We start from the raw sequence: 21,394 nt of genomic DNA on the forward strand, positions 1-21,394 counted from the left end.
CCTCCCTCGAAAGTGCCTCATTAGCCCTTCAGACGCAGATTCAGCTCAGATCTCACCTCCTCTGGGGCTCCGGGGTCCCTCTCCCTCCCACGTGCACTGCGTCGAGGGCCTGCTGTGTGCTAGGCCGCGCGTGCATTATTTTGAGCGCTTGGCGTGGAGGTGAGGAAGGCCCCATCCTGCGCTCCTGTTGATAACGAACCTGAAGTCAGAATAACTCCCGCCCGACCCCCTGAACACTGAGAGAGGGGCCTGCCCTGCACTGACCAGGGCAGACTTAGGGAATGGAGAGTTCAGAGAGGACCCCTGTGTAGAGGGTTTGGGGGACAGAAGGCAGAGGGGAGGGCATTGCAGGTGAGGGGCAGAGCTTGCAAAAAGGCAGTGAAGCCTGAAAGTCTGTGGAATGTTGATAGGATGGTGAGGAAACAGTTGTAATTGGAGCAGAAAGTGGATGGGAAATCAAGTGGACTGCTAGGGACTGGTAAGATGGAAAAGGCCCAGAAAGTCTGGTGGAGCATTAGTATTGGTGCCATGGAAACCTGGAAGCCAGGACAGGATTTTTTTTTTTTTTTTCTTTTTAACGTGGAGTAAAGTTCACCCATTTTTAGTGCCCAGTTACAGGAGTTTTGACAAATGCATGTAGTTCTGTAACCACCACCGTATTTAAGATTTAGAACCGTTCCATCACCCCCCAAAATCCTCTGAAGGCCTTTTGTAGTTAGTTTCTCCTGTACCTCCTGCCCCTGGCAACCACTGATTTGTTTTCTGTCCTTCTAGTCTGTCCTTTTCCAGAGTCATGGAATGTGAATGGAATCATAGGTTTTTGAGTCTGGTGTCTTGCACTTAGCATAATGCATTTGATAATTTTATTTATTTATTTATTTTTCCCCCCAAAGCCCCAGTAGATAGTTGTATGTCATAGCTGCACATCCTTCTAGTTGCTGTATGTGGGACGCGGCCTCAACATGGCCGGAGAAGTGGTGCGTCAGTGAGCACCTGGGATCCGAACCCGGGCCGCCAGCGGCGTAGCATGCGCACCCAACCGCTAAGCCACGTGGCCGGCCCTAGCATAATGCATTTGAGATTCCTCCATTTTGCTGCCCATAGGAGTTCTTTCTTCCTTTTTCTTGCCGTGTACTGTTCCATCGTATGGATGTACCACAGCTTGTTTATCCATTTGCCAATGGAAGGATATTTGGGTTGTTCCCGGTTTTTGGTGATCATAAAGAAAGTGGCTATAAACATTCATGTACAGGCATGTGAACATAAGTTTTCATTATTTATAAGAGTGGCATTGCTGGTTTATACAGTAACTGAATGTTTAACTTGATAGGAAACTGCGAAATCGTCTTCCAAAATGGCTGTACCCTCTTGCATTCCCATGAGTAATGTATTAGAAATCCAGTTGCTTCTGCATCCTAACTAAAATTTGGAATTGTCAGCTTTTGTTGGTTTCTGTTTTTCCATTTAGCTAGTCTAATAAATGTTTAGTGGTATCTCATTATGGTTTGAATTTGCATCTTCCTAACGACTAATGATGTTGAGCATCTTTTCATGTTCTTATTTGCCATCTGTATGTCTTTGATGAAATGTCTGTTCCAATCTTTTGCCCATTAAAAATACTGTGTTGTTTTCTTATTATTGAATTTAAAGAGTTCTTTCTATATTCTGGATTTAAATCTATGATTTGCAAGTATTTTCGGCCAGGCTGTGGCTTGTCATCACATTTTTTCAGAGTGTCTTTCAAAGATGAGAAGTTTTAAATTTTGATAAAGTGCATTTGCAGTTTTTTCTTTGATGGATTGTGTTTTTGGTGTTGTAATTAAGAAATCTTTGCCTAAGCCAAGGTCACCAAGATTTTCTCATCTGTTTTGCTGTAGAAGTTTTATAGTTTTAGATTTTCTGTTTAGGCCTCTGACTCATTTTGGGTTAAATCTTGTATACGTTGTAAGGTGCGGGTCAAGATTTATTTTTTGCATGTTGGTTGTTCCAACACCATTTGTTGAAAAGACTATCCTTTTTCCATTGAGTTGCCTTTGCACATTCCTCAAAGATCAATTGACTCTGTAGGTGTGTGTATTTCTGAACTCCCTGTTCTTTTGCCAGTACCACACTGTCTTCATTCGTAGCTTTGTATTAAGTTTTAAAATCACAGAATGTGAGATTCCAACATTGTTGTGTTTTTTCTTTTCTTTTTTTTTTAATTTTTTGTTTATTGCAGTAACATTGGTTTATAACATTGTAAAAATTTCAGGTGTACGTCATTGTACTTCTATTTCTGCATAGATTACATCATGTTCACCACCAAAATACTAATTACAACCCATCACCACACACATGTACCGAACTATCCCTTTCACCCTCCTCCCTCCCCCCTTCCCCTCTGGTAACCACCAATCCATTCTCTGTCCCTATGTGTTTGTTTATTGTTGTGTTTTTTCAAAGTTCTTTTGGCTATCCTAATTCCTTTCATTTTCCGTGTAAATTTTAGAATCAGCTTGTCTTATACTTCATGTAGATCTCATGAATCAAAATTTATTTCTTTACATTTGACATTTTTACTGTCAATTTAGTCAAACAATTTTTTTTTTCCCTAGGAAGATTCACCCTAAGGTGAGATCCATGGTATCCTCCTCTATTTTGTGGTTTGTGGACCGCCAGCACAGCATCGCCGATAACAGAGTGGTGTAGGTCCATGCCTGGGAACCCAACCCAAGCCGCCGAAGCCGAGCACGCCGAACTTCACCACTAGGCCACCAGGGCTGACCCTAATCAAACTCTTTTAAGCATTTAATTAAAATTTTGATTAGAACACTAGTTTTGGTTAAATCTTTAAACACTTTAAAGGACACAGAACTCAAAATATCACAATGGTTAGTGTTGGTTTTGGCCACAGTGGGACATTCTGGAGCCGACTTGACTTTTCCTGCCCCAGGGCTCAGCTGCCCTGTATGGGATCCTGGTTCCTTTTGGTGGAGAATAGTGTTGACGAACAAAGTCTTTGTGACAGGGGCATGGGACACAGGGGAGCTGGTGGTGGGCGGAGGTGCTCCTGGGCCCCTTTTGGTCGTGACCACCATTTTGTAGCTAGGGCTCTTGAAGTCGGGGTGAGAGTCGGCCTGCGCTGGGGAGGAGGATGGTGGGTGGAGGGCGGGGAGGACGAGAGCTGGGTCAAGTGTGTTCAGGAGAGGACTTGAACTTTCAGCTTGACCTTTACTGCACTAGGTGCTCAGGACTTTGAACCCCGATTTCTGGGGCCATGTGAGTTTGGTTAGGGAATATGATTGGGCCCGAAAGCACTGCCCTTCCAGATAGTGAAATTCAGTGAAGGCACAAGTTTAGAAGTAATGAGAGGTGGGAAAGCAGAGAAGTAGGGGGAGCGGGGTGTGGAGCCATCTTTGGAGCAGCTTAATAGAACAAGGCGGATCTGAAAGCATATTTGGAAGGAGGCAGCAGGAGGATGTGTGTGGCCAAAGGAGACAGAGAGGGGGAGGATGCTGCCAAAGGGGGTCCCAGGTGGTGGAGGGATCCCTGAGATGGCAGGAGTTGGGGGCGCGGGGCCAGGAGTCGCGTGGAGAGAGCTCCTCAGAAGTGGGTTGGGGGAGGCCTTGGCTTACCCCTCAGCTTCTCTGCCCTTGGGGTCTTGCTGCAGCCCTGGGCTGGCCTGACCAGCTCAGGGAGGGCAGTGGGGGTGACCTGCCCAGTCCTGCTGGGTCTGAGCTCCTCTTCCCACCTGTGCCCCCTCCGGTACCAATACCTACAGGGATACCATCCTCTGGACCTTGGCTGTGCCGGAAACTGGTATTGGACACTTTGTGCAGCGCTGGGACCCAAGTGAGTTGGCAAACCAGAGGCCTGAGTGGTGGCCCTGGGGCTGGTGGGGTGGGGTGAAGCTGGGTCATCTCCCCCGGTCCTTTGGCACAGCTCCCAGGACCTTCCACTCACTCTTCTTATTCTTTCGAGGTTTTCCCCAGTGCCCTGTGGGAGCCTCCCATTCCTTGCCTCTGTCGGCTCTTGCCCCAAGAAACGGAGCAGAGGGCACTGCATCCTGGATGAGACAGGCCCCAGCTCCCTGCAGGGACAGGCCCTTGGCCTTCTGCTCCCAAAGCTGAGGGGACCAGGCAAAGAGGTCCATGACCCCTTCCATCTGGCTTGTTGCTCCCCAGGTACATAGCCGAAGCTGTCAGGGTGCAGAGAGCGGAGGGGCCTGACTGGGTGCCCAGAAGATCCAGCACATCCCGAGGTGCCCCTCCACGCCCAATCCCCAAGCCCACCCTGGACTGGGGTCTGGCCCCCAGGTCCAACCGCTGGGTCTCTACCAACCAAGGCAGGGTTCCCCAGGGAGTGGTGAGGCTGCAGCCCTCCAGGAGATGAGGTATCTCTGTGCATGCATGCCTGTGTGTGTGTGTGTGTGTGTTTGTGTGTGTGTATGCAAGCGCGGGTGCCCTTTGTACTGGAAAAGGGCATGTGCAGATTAGGGAAAGCCTCCCCCATTGAGGGCTGGCCCTGAAGCAGGAGCACACAGAGCTTGAGGGCGGGGGATTATAGGCCTGAGGAGTGTTGGAAGTAGAGTCACAGGCCTCCAGAATACACCAGGGGTCCCTGGAGACACAAAGGGAAAAGACCACACCGCTCACTTGCTGGTTGGCATTGGGCCAGTCACTTACCTTTTCTAGCTCTCAGTTTCCTTAACTATTGGTGACAACTGAGTCTAGTCCAGTGGTTTAAATTTTGGGGGGCAGATTCCTTTATTTAAAGGCAACTTTTAATGTGAAGCTCAATGTATGAAATATGGAAGTGGAGCTTTAGGAATGATGTGCAGTAGATAATTCATAACCCCCGCACCGCCCCCCAGGGCCCCTGCAGTGGCGTTCTGTGGTGCCTGCCCACTCCTTTGGCTCTGCCTGTGGGGGTGGCACTTTGGACAGTTTCTAGCTGCCGAGCTGGTGGTTCATGCGGTGTGGGGCCGGCACCGTTGGAAAGCCGACATCCTTCACTCTGTGTTTAGATCCACACCGGCCGGCCCAGTGTGGCCCCTGCTGCGACAGGCCCCCAGACGAGGCTCGGTCTGCCTCTCACCCCTTTGGACCTGGAAATGCCAGGAGCCCCGGCACCTAAGGCTCATCTCTTGAGCCCTGTGTGGAGGCTCTCTGCGCCCTGCCCTCGCCCAGTCCCCTGGCGGGAGTGCTGAGACCCCTGAAAGCTCATTAAATACCCTTTGCCTGCCTCCTACAGCTGCCCTGCTGCACTGTGTGTTGGGTTCAAGGGAGTGGGGGGTTTACGTGACTCTGGGGGCTGAGACAAAGACCAGGGGAGGGAGGAGCCAGGGTCTAATACTGGCTGGCTCTGCGATCTTGTGCAAGAAACTCAACATTTCACTCGTCCTTCCAATGGGGAAACCATAACAACCACAGTGAGGACTGGGGATGATGGAAGAGAAAACCCAACAATGCCTGGCTGTCAGCCTAGCCAAGTCCTGGCCTCTGCCCTGTGGCCACCCTGTCGGACTGCAGGGGGCACGCGCTGCTTGGGAATTCACCCTGCCTGGCCAGGTCCAGCCTGGCAGCACAGGAGGCTCTGGGGTGGGTTGGGGCTGGCCCTCAGGCTAGGAGTGGACCCTCCCAGGACCTCATCACAGGGAAGTGGAGGAGTGGGGGTGTTCCCCATCACAGTCCACCGTGCATCTTTCCTCCAAGTGGGTCTCACCCTTGTCACTCCCTCCTGTTGGAGACTCAGATGCTGGTTCTGATCCTGTCTCTGAGGGTGGGGGTTCTAGGCCCAGTGAGTCTGCAGACCTCTGGGTGTGGGGAGGGAGGAGGAGGGAGCCACGTCAAACTGGGCTCCTCTAGTGTGCTGTGTGTGAGCTTGGGAATGGGAAATAACGGCACCTTCCTGGCAGGTGGTCAGAGGATGAAATGAGGTTGTACATGCAAACACCAGGTACACAGTAGGCACACAGTGAATGCAGCCGGTACCATTATGATTATTTTCTCCATCACACTGCTGACAGACCACCCTGTGTTCCTTTCTGAAGCAAGTTCTCAGAATTCCTGGGCCCCCAGACCACGAACTCAGAATCTCGGGGTGTGGGTGGGTGGGAATCTAAATCTGAATTTTTGTCCAGTGCCCAGTGTGATGCTGCCACCCTGATGTTTCCAAACTACTGTCTCAGGAGGGGAAGATGGGCACCAGCCACACTGCTTCCTACCCCCCTTGTCTCCAGGGGAAATCGGGATATGGTGAGGGTGAGAGGGCAGGATGTGGCTGAAGGGCCAGATGAACAGCCCGGGGCCCGTGGAGGTGTGTGCGCCTGTGTGTGCATGCCCGAGCTTTTGTGTTGGGGCAGGAGCTCGTCCTTGGTTAGTGTCAGCACAGCCTGAGGAGGCGGGTGACCTCCCATGTAGGACATGGCTTCAGTGCCCTACAGGCTGAATCCCCTAGAGGCTGCCCTTTCCTCTTCCTCCCACCCTGACTGTGGTGGCCTCGGGCCCCTCTGTGTCTGGGCCTTGCGTCACCCCCGGCTCTGGCCTTGGCTCTTTGAGCTCCTGGGCAGCCTCGCCTAACCCCAGGGACTCCAGCTCTATCGTGTCCCCTTGCCCTGGTCCCAGCATCTCCCCAGTCCCAAGCTCCCTTGGGGTGCAGGCTTGTTCTCAGCTCTCATCATGCTTAACTCAGGGTTAACCAACGGTTCCGGGGAGGGGTGCAGGGTATTCATTGACATTCAAAAAGGCAGCCTTGGGAGGTTTGGGCCTTGCCGTCAATGACTTCATTGGCCACATTTACACTGCTTGGGGCCTGCATTTATTGAGTGAAGCTGAAGCAGCCTCCTCTGTCTGGGAAGCCCACAGTCCATGGTTAAGTGGCGAGGGGAGGGGGGCATGAGGCCTTTGGAGCCCCTGAGCCCAGGTGTGCATGTGGCGCACGAATCTGTGTGGGTCTCCCGTCTGTGTGTGTTCAGAGGGCACAGCTCAGCCCAGGCTGCCCAGCAGTGAGGAGAGGCTCTCAGGCCCACTCCCAAATGGGAGTCCTGGGGGTGGTCTGGGCCTGGGCCTCATAGGAGGAGGATCCAGGAACGTGGGCCAAGGCCTGGAGGGGCATATGCATGGAACGGGGTGAATGTAGGAGTGGCGCCTGCTGGAGCCCCAGCTCTGCAGGAGGCTGGGAAGGCCAGGCCCCATTTTGCCAAATATATAATAATATAAAAAATTCCTATGCTGTTCCGGTAATACATACAGGATGTAAAATTGTAGGTAGACTAGAATCGGTACAAATGTTAAATAAAAGCATAGAGAAAGGAAGGGCCAGCCTTGTGAACTAGTTGCTAAGCTCTCTCACTCTGCTTTCGTGGCCGGGGTTCGTGGTTGCAGATCCCAGGTGCAGACATACACCTTGCTCTTCAAGTCATGCTGTCGCAGCATCCCATGTGCAAAACAAAGAAAGATTGGCACAGATGTTAGCTCAGGGCCAATCTTCCTCACCAAAATAAATAAACAAAATAAATAAATAAATAAAATGAATCAGCACTCCCATTATCAGCAAAAGAAATTAAACTAAATAAATTGAAAATAAAAAAGAAAAAGGGAATTATACTATGATATTTATAGTTCCTGCCTCTGAGTGGTGGGATTACATATGAATTTTTCTCCTTTTACTTTGGTATTTTCATATTCAGTTTACTGAACAAAATTTGTTTCTACAGTAGCAATGTTTACTTTTAAGAAAAATACAGGGGGCTGGCCTGGTGGGCCAGTGGTTAAGTTCAGTGCACTCTGCTTTGGTGGCCCGCGTTCAGTTCCAGGCGGAACCTACACCACTGGTCAGTGAGCGTGCTGTGGTGGTGAGCCACATCCAAAATACAGGAAGATTGGCAACAGATGTTAGCTCAGGGCGAATCTTCTTCAAGGAAAGAGAGGAAGATTGTCAACAGACAGTAGCTCAGGGCAAATCTTAATCAGCAAAAAAAAAAAAAAAAAATTACAAACAAAAGATAAAGTCCAGATAGCTGGAAACCGAAATTTATTCAGTAGATTTCTAAAAGCCAATGTCCATTGTCAGGAGCGAGAGTCACTGCTGGAAGCCTTTCCTTGCCCGGCACCCCCCACGCCCTACTCAGCTCTCATCCTCATCAGACCACTGAGAGCTGAGAGCAGAAACCACCCTTTCCTGAGCCATCAAGGCCGAGCCTTTCCCAGTCCTCGCTGTCCTTGACTGCTCCCTCCTCCGTGAAAAGCTCCCTCCCCTTGACTCCCAGACCGCAGTCCTCCTGGTTCCCCCCTGGCCTCTGACCCCAGGTCTCCTCCACTGATTCCTCACCCTCTCGCACACCCTGTGTTCTCCAAACTCAGTCAGGACAGCTCAGCTCTTCTCTGTTGATTGAGGTTTCCGATATCCCTACCACTCCTTCAGACTCCCAGCAACCACGTGAGCTGTTTCCACCTCTAGGACTTTCCAGATGGCTTCTGCCTGCTCAGCTTTTCTCCCTGAGCTGCGTGTGGCTGGCTCCTTCTCATCTCTGAGCTCTCTGCTTCAATGCCCCTGCTCAGCTAGCCTCCCCTCGGCCCTGTGTGACGTTGCCCCCACCATCCCTCCTCCCACCATGGTGTAGCTCCACGAAGGCAGGGACTCTTTGGGGCTTGTTCTCCGTTCCACCATCCAACTGCCTGGAACAGAAACTGTCTGTGACTATTTCTTGAATGAAAGAAATGACCCCGTGACAATTGCTATTGTTGTCTCCATTGCATAGGCTTTTCCAGGCAACTAGGCTGAGAGAGATAAGCACCTTGCCCAGGGTCACAGCCTGGAAGTGAAGGAGCTGGATGGAAACCCAGGGGTCCTGACGCTAAGCCCGTTTTCTTCACCGTTACACACACTCACTCTTGGTGTGTGTTCACATGGATACGGGAGAGAACGTGGAGTGACATAGACAATGAAATGCAGCCCTAAAGGGTTGTTTCAGTTGATGAAGGTGGGGATGGGCATGTCCTGACTGTTCAGTACAGAAGTGCTTCTGCATGCAGTGTCTTGTGAGTGCTGGCTTGGGTACTCGACTCTTTCTCGTAGTCGCAGCATCTACTGGCTCCTGTGTGCACCTCCACAGCGCAGAAGCTGAGAGAGAGCAGGGCCTGAGCACCCATAGCCTGCCACCCCTCGCTCCATCACACTCATTTGTCTTCTTAGAAGATTGTCCCCCACGGTATTTGTCTGCATCATCTTAATAGATATTATGGGACCAAAGTGTTCTATCGCCTAAAGATCTGCCTTAGACAAAAGAAATGCCTTAAACAAAGTTAAACGTGTTTCTTTCCTACAGAGCATACTGGACTTTTTAATCTGATTTACATTATTAATTTCCAAAAGGATGTCATAGACCACAGCTTGTACAAAACTTGTGATCTGCCGACTCTGTTTTCACGATGCGCTCCTCGGGATTCTTATTCCAGGAACACACTTTGGGACCTCATGGACAACCAGACCGTTATCAGTCCTGTCTCACGCTGTGTGCTGGGAGCCAAAGGGCCCTGGGAGGGAGGGAGGGACAGGCCAGAGCCATATGGGCCACCGCTCCTTATCAACTGGCTACTGGCTCAGGGCCTGGTGCTCTCACTCGCCTGGGGTCCAGTTTTTTTTTTTTTTTAATTTTTTGTTTATTGCAGTAACATTGGTTTATAACATTGTAAAGGTTTCAGGTGTACATCATTGTACTTCTATTTCTGCATAGATTACATCACGTTCACCACCAAAATACTAATTACAACCCATCACCACACACATGTACCGAATTATCCCTTTCACCCTCCTCCCTCCCCGCTTCCCCTCTGGTAACCACCAATCCAATCTCTGTCCCTATGTGTTTGTTTATTGACACCACATCTGACCGGGCAAGAGAAACAATAGAAAAAATAAACAAATGGGACTGCATCAAACTAAAAAGCTTCTGCACAGCAAAGGAAACCATCAACAAAAGGAAAAGACAACCTAACAATTGGGAGAAGATATTTGCAAACCATACATCTGATAAGGGCATAATCTCCAAAATATATAAAGAGCTGGGGTCCAGTTTTATCTGAGTCCTGCCTGACTGCGTGATCTTCTCTCCCTCTCCAGCTCTGCAGGCAGGCACTGAAGGGCAATGAGGGGTGGGCAGGAGGGGGCCCTGAGGGAGGCGGCTCCCACTGGCCCTGTTGCCTGCTGGCCTTTCCCAGAGGACTCAGGCCACAGGTAGGTGGAGTGGCCGGTCTTCCCCTCTGGCTCTTTCCCTCTTGGAGCCTTTTGTGCCCACAAGTTCCCAGAATCTCTCTCAGAGTTCACCCCGGAGGAATTGGATCCTGTCTGCTGGCTGAGTTCCCTGGCTCCTGACTCCTCCCTGTCCCTAGGTGTGGTCCCTCCTGCCTCCCTCCCACAAATGCCTTTGGCCACCCCTTGCCCCTGGCCCACCCCCATCCTACTTCCCCCACTAAGGTGTCTTCTAGGGCAGTGGTAGGGACAGAGTTCTCAATCCTCCCTGCAAGACCTCCTGGACAGCAACCCTCCCTCCCCCAGAACCTGTCCGGAGCTCAGTCTCTGGTGCCCTGGCGATGGGAGAGTCAGGGCTGAGGCCTGGGCTGTGTTGGTGCTGTTGGTCCGGCGTGTGGAAGGGAGGACCAGCTGGAAAAGCCAGATGAGGCCTTTGTGGGTTTCCCAAAGCCCGGCCCACCACATGTAGATGACGGGCTTATCCAGCCACACAGCAGCGAAGGTTGCAGCAAATGCGAGGGAGGCTGTATTTCAGAGGCAGAGGTACTGAGTGAGATTTCTGAGCATTTTGACACATTTTGAAAAACTGACAATTTTGATAAGCCGATTATATGCTTATGAACTATTTTATTGACTGGTGATTTCTCTTCTCTCTCAGAATAGATTTAAACCTATCTGAGGCCAAAGAGTGTGACCCTAGGTTCCTGGCACAGGGCCTCACACATACTCAGTGCTCCTTAGAATTGGTTGCATGACTTCTAAAGTAATAAAATCATGGCAACAGCAACCGCTAATGTGTATTAAGCTTTTATGGACCACCAGGTGCTGTGTGAAATACAATATGTTCCTGATCTCATTTCAATCTTATAAACACTCTTATCAGGTAAATACTATCTTTATTCCCAATTTCCAGTTAAGGAAACTGAGTTTCAGAGAGGTTATGACATCAGATTGGATAGAAAGCTGTGGAGGTATGGAGAGAGCTGAAGGGACCTGCTATAGGGGCTCTGTTGAGGTTCGGGTGAAGATTTTTGATGGTAAGGAAAGGACTCCTAGAGGGTCAAGAGAGTGAATTCTGGGAAAGCAGAGGCGACTCTTGCCCTGGCTGGGGAGTAGATGCAATCAGAGAAGCAGTTACTGCTGTGGTACCAAGAGGACTCCCTCCTCCTGTCCGCGAACACCTCCAAGTATCTCCCCAGGGTCAACAGAATCCTCTCCCTCTCTCAGCCTCCTCCTAAAGTACATGCTGGGGACAGGACAATGCAGGGAACCAGGAGTCTCAGGGGCCCCATTACCTCCTGCGGTGGGGATAAAGGCACAACAAAGAATCAAGGGCACTGAGCCCCAGAGGGTCCATCACCTTGGCAGCCCTGACAAAGACACAGGCTGACTCAGCTTCCTCAAACTATGTGCACAGAGCGCTCCCTGGGTCGTTCATCTCTAGCCAGCGAGAGGCCTTGAGCTTAATGGGCCAAAGCCCTGAACCTTAGCCTTCTCCAGAGCCGATAACAGGGTGCTGAGGGTGTTCTCCATAACTTCTTCAGGACAGCGTTGGGGGTGGGGGAGGCAAGAGAGGGGAGTTGAAGAGCAGGAGGGAGTCGGGAAGGGAGGCGGCTGGGCTGACACTCAGTGCTCCCACAGCTGGGTTGTAGGGGCTGTGAGGTCCAGGGGAGACTGGCGAATTCTCAAGATGGCTGAGGATGGCGGGAGGAATGGCAGGGTGTGAGTGAGGGGGAGGACTTTAGCTGTGACGGGGTACTTCTGCCCCACCCAAAGTCCCTCAGCGGCTATCTTCTGTGCAGGGTGACCCGTGACTAGTCCAGGGCGAAGCCCTGACTCAAGGCCAGCCGATTCATAGCTCCGCTGTGGCAAGAGAGGACGAGCTGGACCAGCCAATCAATTCTTCTCTTGACAGTTTTGGACTGCTACCTCTCAAACACTGATTTTTAGAGCCAAGAAGAACACAGCTTCCTTCGTTTCATGTTTTTGTCTTAATTTCCCTCACAAAATTATATGATACTGTGATACGGCACCTATCCCTTCAGTTTGGCTTTCTCAGTGTAAGGGTCATTTTTGACAGATAAAAATACGCAAAAGAAACCTGAGATTCACCGTGTTTTCCCCGGGACTCCTCAATCATTTGATGTTTAAAAGCCGTGCTCTCTCTTTTCAACAAATTCTTATTGAGATAAAATTCACATAACATAAAATTCAGCATTTTCTTCTTTAAAGTGCATAAATCAGAGGTTTTTAACGTATTTGTAATGTTGTACAACTACCTCCATTAATCTAATTGCAGAATATTTCCATCATCCCAAAAAGAAGCCTCATACTTCCCAATTCCACCTTCCTCCCATCCCCTGGCAAACATTAATCTACTTTCTGTCTCAACGGTTTTGTCTCTTGTGGATGGTACATCTAAAGAGAATCATACAATATGTGGCCTTTTGCATCTGACTTCTTTCATTTAGCATGTTTTCAAGGTTTATTCATGTCATAGTATGTATCAGTACTTCATTCCTTCTCATGGCTGAATAATAGTCTGTCATACGGATATGTCATATTTTGTTTTATCTACTCATCATCTAATGGACATGTGAGTTGTTTCCCTGTTTTTGGCTACTATGAATAATGTTGCTACTTCACTGAGCTCATTTGTTAGCTCTGTGTGTGTGTGTGTGTATGTGTGTGTGGGTGGGTGGGTGTGGGTGTGTGTGTATTGTTTAGGGTTTTCTATATACAAGATCATGTCATCTGCAAATGGATATAGTTTTACTTCTTCCTTTCCAGTGTGGATGCTTTTGTTTGCTTTTCTTGCCTAACTGCTCTGGCTAGAACTTGCAGCACAGTGTTAAATGGAAATGGCAAAAGCAAGCACACTTGTCTTGTTCCTGATCTTACGGGGAAAACTTTCAGTCCTTCTGACATCAAGTACAATTTAACTGTGGGGTGTTCATCAATGCCCTTTATCGGGTTGAAGAAGTTCCCTTCTATCCCTGGTGTGTGAGCGTCTTAATCACAGAGGGGTGTTGGATTTTGCCAAATGCTTATTCGCCATTGAGATGATCATGCTGTGTTTTCCCTGCACTCTGTTAATATGGTGTAGTACGTTGATTGACTTTTGTGTGTTGAACCACTCTTGCGTTCTTGGGCTAAATCTTACTTGATCCTGGTGTGTAATCCTTTAATATGCCCCGGTTTCAGTTCTCCAGTATTTTGTTGAGGGTTTTTGCATCTATATGCATGAAGGATACTGGTCTGTAGTTTGTATGTGTGTGATGTCTTCATCTGGCTTTGGTGTTATGGGGATACTGACTTGCTAGAATGAATTGGATAAAGTCTTCCTTCTTCTGTTTTTCGGAAGAATTTGAGAAGGATGAGTGTTCATTCTGTAATGTGTTGAGAATTTACCAGGGAAGCCATAGGCCATTCTTTTCTGAAGAGCCTACCATGTTGTCCCTTCTTCAATGTTTAGCTGTTTTAGACTAGCTCCTTATCGGTTCATGGCCGTCTGGGTGACTTCAATGGTATTCTAATATCACTTCTATAAACATCATTAAATTCTGCTTCTTTTGCAAGATTTTAAATGTCACTTTGCAGTAAGTTTTCATTATACCTGCACTTGGCATTGTTTTACATTGCAGTTGAGATGGGAAATGAAGATGCTACTTTTGAGTGAAAGGTGACGTTTGGGTGGGGCCTCATTTCTTGTTCATGAATGAATATTTTTGTGTTCTGGTGTTTTTTTTACTACGTAACATGCTAACTTTAGGGATTCAGAGGTTGACAACTAAGAACGCAAAAAGGCCCCTGAATTCTAAAACTACAAACACCGAAGTACATGGTGCTAATTTCAGTAAATTAATGAAAGAGAAGTCCACAAACAGATTCTAAAGAGTAGCCTGCAGAATGTTTATTAGGCAATGATTTTGGGATCAACACCTGTGGAAGGGAAGGGAAGGGAAGGGAAGGAAGCGGGCCTGAGCAGAGGGAGCAGTCCATCTGTGGTAAGGGCCCCACAAAAGCCTCAGGCAACCCAGAGGTCACATGGGGGCTGGGATGGCCCTTCAGGATTGTCCTGCACTGGGGCAAAGTGGCTGGGCCTTGAAACTCTCCTGTTGACCAGTCCCTGGATGCAAACAAACTGCCCCTGAAGGAGGCGGGACCTTGGGTGAGGCAATTTTCTTTCGAGGAGGCTACCCTCAAAGCAGAGGCTGTCTTCCAGCAGCTGGGGGATAGATTCTGCCTTCCAGGACTGGGGTCTGGGAGGCACCTCACAGGGCCACCCACAGATCTTAGCATATATGAAGAACTTAGTAACTGTTGTAAGAGGAAAAGGAAAGGTTACTTGATAAATGATGCTGGAACAATTTACTGTGATGACATGAGTGACATACACGATTAGACTTTTACCTTATGTCTTACCACTACCTGAATGTCAGATAGATTAAAGATTTAAATGACAAAGAAAATAAGAAGTATAGGTAAATATTTATCAGAGAGAAGGAGAGGGAAAGACTTAGAAGAAAGGTAAGATGATGCTAAGGAAATATCAATAGATTTGATTACAGAAAAACAACAAAACCTGATATTCAAAATTGCACACAAAATTAAAAGACAAAGAACAAACCAGGAATATATTTGCAATAAACAGTGCCAAAAATTTTAAAGAAAGGAGCTCCTGTAAATCAGAAATAAAAACCCAACACTTCCATCAAAAGCACAATGAGATACCACTTGATACCCATTAGGATAGATGTTATAAAACAGCAACAGAAGAAAACAGAAAGTGTTAGCAAGGATGTGGAGAAATTGGAACCCTTGCGCATTGCTGACAAGAATGTAAAATGGTGCAGCTGCTGTGGAAAATCATATGGCCGTTCCTCAAAAAATTAAACATAGAATTACCATACGATCCAGATCTTCCGCTTCTGGCTTGTACCCCAAAGAATTGAAAGCAGGGACTTGAATAGATATTTCTACCCTCTTGTTCATAGCAGCTTTACTCACGATCGCCAGAAGGTGGAAAGGACCTAAATGTCCAACAACAGATGAATGGATAAAGAAAATATGGCATATGCATACAACCAAATATTATTGGGCCTTGAAAAGGAAGGAAGTTCTGATACACGCTACAACATACCAACTTTCCGGACTGCTAAATGTCAGAGACGAATCTTGAGGACATTATGCTAAGTGGAATAAACCATACGCAAAAAGACAGATATCCTATGATTGCACTTGTATGAGGTACCTAGAGTAGTCAAATTCATAGAGTCAGAAAGCAGAACAGTGCTTATCAGGGGCTGGAGGTAGTGGAGAATGAGGAGTCATTATTTAATGGGTACAGAGTTTCTGTTTGGAATGATGAAAAAGTTCTGGAATGAATAGCAGTGATTGTCACATAGCAATGTGAATGAACGTAATGCCACAGAACTGCTCATTTAAAAATGGTTAAAATGGTAAATTTTATGTTATGTTTATTTACCACATAAAGAAAAGAAAAATATCCCAAGATATAAACTTGAAATGTGAGTGCTAAAAGATATAAAAGGGCAATTAACAAAACAACTAGAATAAAATGACCTACAGGTGTATAAAAATATTTAATTTCATAAGTAATTTAAGAAGATATAAATGAAAAGATCAGCATATCATTTGTCATCTATAAAACTGGTGAAATTATTTTATGTTAATATTTAATTATAATCTTAGTCTTATGGCATGGGGATGCTCACAATGGTAGTATAAACGTGTGCAAACTTTCAGGAAAGCATCTTGCAAACTATGCAAAAGAAGTTTCAAATGTTCACATTCATTGACCCAAATCCAACAGTTAGGAATCTATTCTAAGGGTGTCATAGGAGATGCAGGCATGTGGATAATGGCAGACGGCACCCCTTGAACAAAGAACTCCGTGCAGTGAGGGAGCCAGCTCTGTGAATATTTGTAGCGGGGAATGCTGTGTGCCTGTTGGCATGGAGTGAGCATTCCTAACACTCAGTTAGGGATGAGGTCAGGAAGTGAGTGGGGCCAGATGAGGGAGGGCCTGAAGGCCACAGTAAGGAGTGCGGACTTTACCGGGAGTGAGCCGGGAAGCAATTGGAGGCTTCTGAGCAGAGGCCGTGATCTAAGCTTTATAAGGAGCACTGGCTACTATTTGCAGCAGAATCTATTAAGGGTCAAGGGAGGAAGAGGCACGGGTCACTTAGGAAGGTATTGCAATATCCAAGCAAGAGAAGGTGATGGCTTGGACTCGTGAGATTTTGTTTTGAATATCGAGCTGATGGACTGGAGGTGGGATATGAGATAGAGACAGGAGTCAGGTGACTCTAAGGGTTTCATCTGAACAGGAGGGTGAATGATGGTCCTAATTCCTGGGACGTACAGCACTGAGGGAGGAGTAGGTTTCTGGAGGAAGGAATCCAGGGATTCAGTCTGGAAAGGTGAAATGTGAGATGCCTGTTAGACACCAAGTGCAGATGTCGTCTGAGCTGGTGGAAGGATGAGTCTGGAGTTCAGGGGAGAGGACAGGGCTGGAGATACTAATTTGGGAACTGAAAGCAGATGGAGAGTAGTTAAGCTATGGACCACATGAGATGGTCTAGGAAGTGAAGTAGAGATGGAGAAGAGCACCGGATGCTCTAATATTTAGAGGTCAGAGAGGAGGGAGCATCAGCAAAGGAGACTCAGGTAGAGCAGCAAATAAAGGAGGAGGAAAACCAGGAGGTTGTGGTGTCTAATTATTGTAGACAGTACAACAGTACAACTTTTTCTACAAATTGGCTATAAGCACGCGTGCAGGTTTTGTTTCAAACTTGCTGCGAGGACAGAGGAGTCTAAGCAGTCCAATTCGAAGAGTTCTCTCAAAGACATTAATAGGAAGAAAGGAAGAGAGAATGAGAGAGAGAAAGAGAGAGAGAGGGAGGAAGGAAATGAAAGAAAGAAAAGAATGAAAGAAAAAGAAGGAAAGTGGTCAAATAAATGTCTTGTTGAAGACAATGTGACCTCTGATGGACGGTTGGCTGGGTCCTCTTGGTAACTGCGTAGAAGAAATCTTAATCTGATTAAAATCTACCAGATTTGATCAAGCACACTAGTTGTTCCCCAGGAGCAGCTAGCGATTTATCACAGGCAAAATGTCCCAGACCGGGTTTTCACACAACTTTCTCCAATACCTCTTTTTCACTGAGCGAATGTTTCAAGTTCCATCTCAGCTGTGGTATTTTGTTTTGTATTGTTTTGACAATATCATTAATTGAACATGTTACCTCTTTACAGTTTTTATAGGAAGTGGAAATTAGGAATAATTAGGAAATTATCATGAATGTAAATTAATCTTTAGAAGACATACACACTCACAATTAGCAGCTATATTTTTACACACATTGATACTGTTTGTTTATGCCTGTTTCCTCCCTTAGGCAAGGATATCGAAACGAAACCTCACGGCAACCAGGGCAGCGGTGGCAGCGCATGTGCTGAGAGGACCTGGGCTTTCAACTTGTGCATGTCGTGTTCTGTTTGGGCTCTTTTGTTTACGTAAAATAGGAAGAGGTGTAAGTAAAAGACACCCAAAGACCTCCTTGATTTCTGGCCAGAGATCTAGAGCTGTAAGACCTTAAGACTAGAGAATTAAACTCTGCCTGGAGAGTCACTTAGATGCTTCCCAAATTCCAGATATAGTTTTTTGCTGAACCTATCTTCTTGTGTATTCCAAGGTCGAGATCAAGTGTGCTTTCTCCTCCAGGTTTTGCTGCCGGTCGCTACAGGCATGTAGTGAGAAACCTCCAGGTGTTCTCTGAGAGCCCCACGCTGTCCAATGTTCCTGACGTGCCGTCTATAAAGCCAGTGGACAGGTACCATTTTTCTGGGAGGGATTTTTAGCATGTTTCTACTTATAAGGTATAGTTCTCGTTCCCTCATTGTGGGCTGGTCATCGCTAATTAAATGAAATTTATTTTTAGAAGTGACATTTCAGTCATGGGCATGATAACAGATTTGATGTATTCAATTAGGTAAGAGAACTAGTTCTTATGGAAACTTTGACAATAATGACATTGCCGTGATCAGTACAGGGACTCAGTAAAGGCACTGTGTGTATCTAAGCAGCCTCCTGAGTGTCTGTGTGTAAATGTATGTTCAAGTTCCTGTAGAGGCATCATGACACTAACAAGTGGAGCTCTCTACACATCACAGTTTAAATGTTTCCCAGAAGGTTCACAGGGCAGCTGGAATAGTCCCAGGCTTCAATTTGTGCAAAAGCACTCCCCTGGATTCCACTTATTAGGGCATGATTGTAAAGTTTTCCTGAGAATTCATTAGCTTGTAATTCCAGCTGTAACTCACAGCTTTCCATATTCAGCCTCACCGTGATAGTGTGGAGGAACTCTTATGATCTGTGCCCGGATTCCGATAGGTGAGCCCAGGTGAAGAAGTATTTTTGCTCTTTCAAAAAGGATCGTTCTTTCCATATATTTTGGATGAATATGTCAATCAAGGAAAGATTTAAATTAAACAGCAATAGTCAGCTAAGTTTGACCATTGTCATAGTCATGGTCATAGCTTGTGAAATTCAGGGTTTGGAGACGGAACACAAAGTATAAAAAGGGACCTTATTGTATGCTCATCAGAAAAGAAAACAGTAAAACTGGTCCACAGAATTCTGAAACAAGAAGCTACAAATTCTGAAACAAATAGGCACCGTCAGATTTCCCTCATGGGCGTCACTCAGTCATATGTTGTGAATTCTCTTTCTGTCAACCCAGGCTCAACAATCTGTGTTCCTCAAGTCATCTGTTGCTGGACCCTGGAGTCCTGGAGTCCCGAGTGTCAGATCCCCCTGGTGTGTGCTCTGGTGGGCACATCAGCTTCTTCTAGGAAGGCTGTAAGCATGGATCTGTTCTCTGTATCCCTCTCTCAGGCTGCACCTCTCTGATTTTCTTCCAGAAGACCTAATCTCTGGCCAGTAGCTTCTGGCAGGGACCTTCAGGCAAAAATGAAGGGAGCAGAGAAAGCATGTGTTGATGACAAGGCAGGGCAACTTCTTACAGAGGCCAACATTATCAGATGGAGGAGAGTGGAATCTCTATGGGGGTGAGGTACATAAGTGCATGGGTCCCTGTAATTGTTCCATGAAGACTTAACTGGTAATTAATCTAAGGAGAAAATGGATTAATGGGCAGTGAAAACACTGAGGAATCTGTTATGTAAAGCGTGTGCCACAACGGCTGCCAATTGACATAAGTGTTGTAAACCAAGGAATAAAATATTCTTATGGGGCCGGCCCGGTGGCACAAGCGGTCGAGTGCGTGCGCTCTGCTGCGGCGGCCCAGGGTTCGCCGGTTCGGATCCCGGGCACGCACCGACGCACCGCTTGGCAAGCCGTGCTGTGGCGGCGTCCCATATAAAGTGGAGGGAGTCGGGCACGGATGTGGGCCCAGGACCAGTCTTCCTCAGCAAAAAAATAAATAAAAATAAAAAAAGGAGGATTCGCAAATGTTAGCACAGGGCTGATCTTCCTCTCCAAAACAATATATATATATATTCTTAGAGGCCAGTTTGTTGACAGTCTCTGTGTTGGGCCGTGCACTTGACGTGGAATGTGCTCTTCCTGACTCTGCAAGAGGATCCAAATTAGTGAAAACTTATTCACATTGATAAGACTTTACCAATAGAAAACCGACATGAAATCATCTTTCTAATTTATCAGTTTACCCCACAATGTGGGCCCAATAAGTAAGGCAGTGCTTAGAATGTCATTGAGCACACGAAGAAAATATGGAGCACGCTCGTTCTATCTCTATGTTTTTCACATTCTTTGATGCTTGAGAGTGCCATGTCATGGGTTCTGAGATGGCGGAGCCAGCCTGTGGTGTACCTAGCAGCCAAAAAGACACAAGGTCAATTTTGTTCTTCTGAATTTGGAGCTCAGCGTCAGAAAACAGCAACATCAGAGAGCTGTTGCTCTATATGAGTCCTGGTGCCTGAGGATAAGAAAGCGTCATAGTGTTGGCCGTGTTATTCATCAGACTAGCAGCCCTTTACATGGTATAGCAGAAGGTACCATGACAAACATTCAGCATTTTCCGTTTTTGTTAGAAGTGAGGACTCTCCTATCATTCTACTAATTTGTTTAGAATTGTCTATGGTGATAACATGTCTCAAAACAGCAAAAAAGCATGTACGTGAATAGACCCCGTTCAGATGACTCACTTAGGTTTTCGCTGAGATAATGACTGTCTACCACTGGGTGGAATAGGCAGAAAGCAAATAAGGACGTTTTACTGTATCGTGTTGACAACAGACTGTTATTCAAAGGTCATTTCTCTTGCAGGCTACCAATTCTTTCTCTCTGTTATACATATACCTTTAAAAGTTTTTAATATCTCTCTGTATGTACGTATTTTAAATGTGCATAGAAATATAGAGTTATACAAAATTCTGACAAATGAAAATTCTAAAGCTTTAAACTTTAGTTTTTAAAATATAATTTTATCAAGCAAATTAAAAGACAATATTCTTCTACATTGATTTCAACCTCTTAATTTGAACATCAGGAAGAAACATAACATTTCTATAGACAAGAAAATAAAAGTAACAATCATTGTGAGTTGATGAGGGTCTTGTGCTGTCTTCTTTTTATTCTGAGGAAGATTCACACTGAGCTGACATCTGTTGCCAATCTGCCTCTTTTTTTTTGATTGAGGAAGATTAGCCCTGGGCGAAGAACTGTGTCATTCTTCCTCTCTTTTGCATGTGGGTCGACACCACAGTCAGGCTGACAGGCGGTGTAGGTCTGTGCACGGCATCCGAACCCGCAAAGCCTGGGCCGACGAAGCAGAGCACGTCGAACTTAACCACTACGCCACAGGTCCGTCCCCTGCTCTCTGTTTTCAATCAAATTAACTTTCTCAGAATATTCTAGTTCAATTACTCCCATTCACTATCAGCCTAAGCTTTTAAAGCAAAGCAAGAACCTTGGAAATACATATTTGGCCCATGTCCACGAGTAATACAATCACTGTTGAAATTGAAGTGACCTCCAAAATGGCAACTACTCTTCAACACGCAGGAGCTCTGAAAATGAGTGCGGTGGCTGCCTGTCGGCCAAGACTCCCCAGTCGGTTGGTGGTAGATGCTCTGAGGCTCATTGGTGGCCCCT

This window comes from Diceros bicornis, chromosome 15 (genome assembly GCF_020826845.1).
Source record: "Diceros bicornis minor isolate mBicDic1 chromosome 15, mDicBic1.mat.cur, whole genome shotgun sequence".
NCBI lineage: Eukaryota > Metazoa > Chordata > Mammalia > Perissodactyla > Rhinocerotidae > Diceros > Diceros bicornis.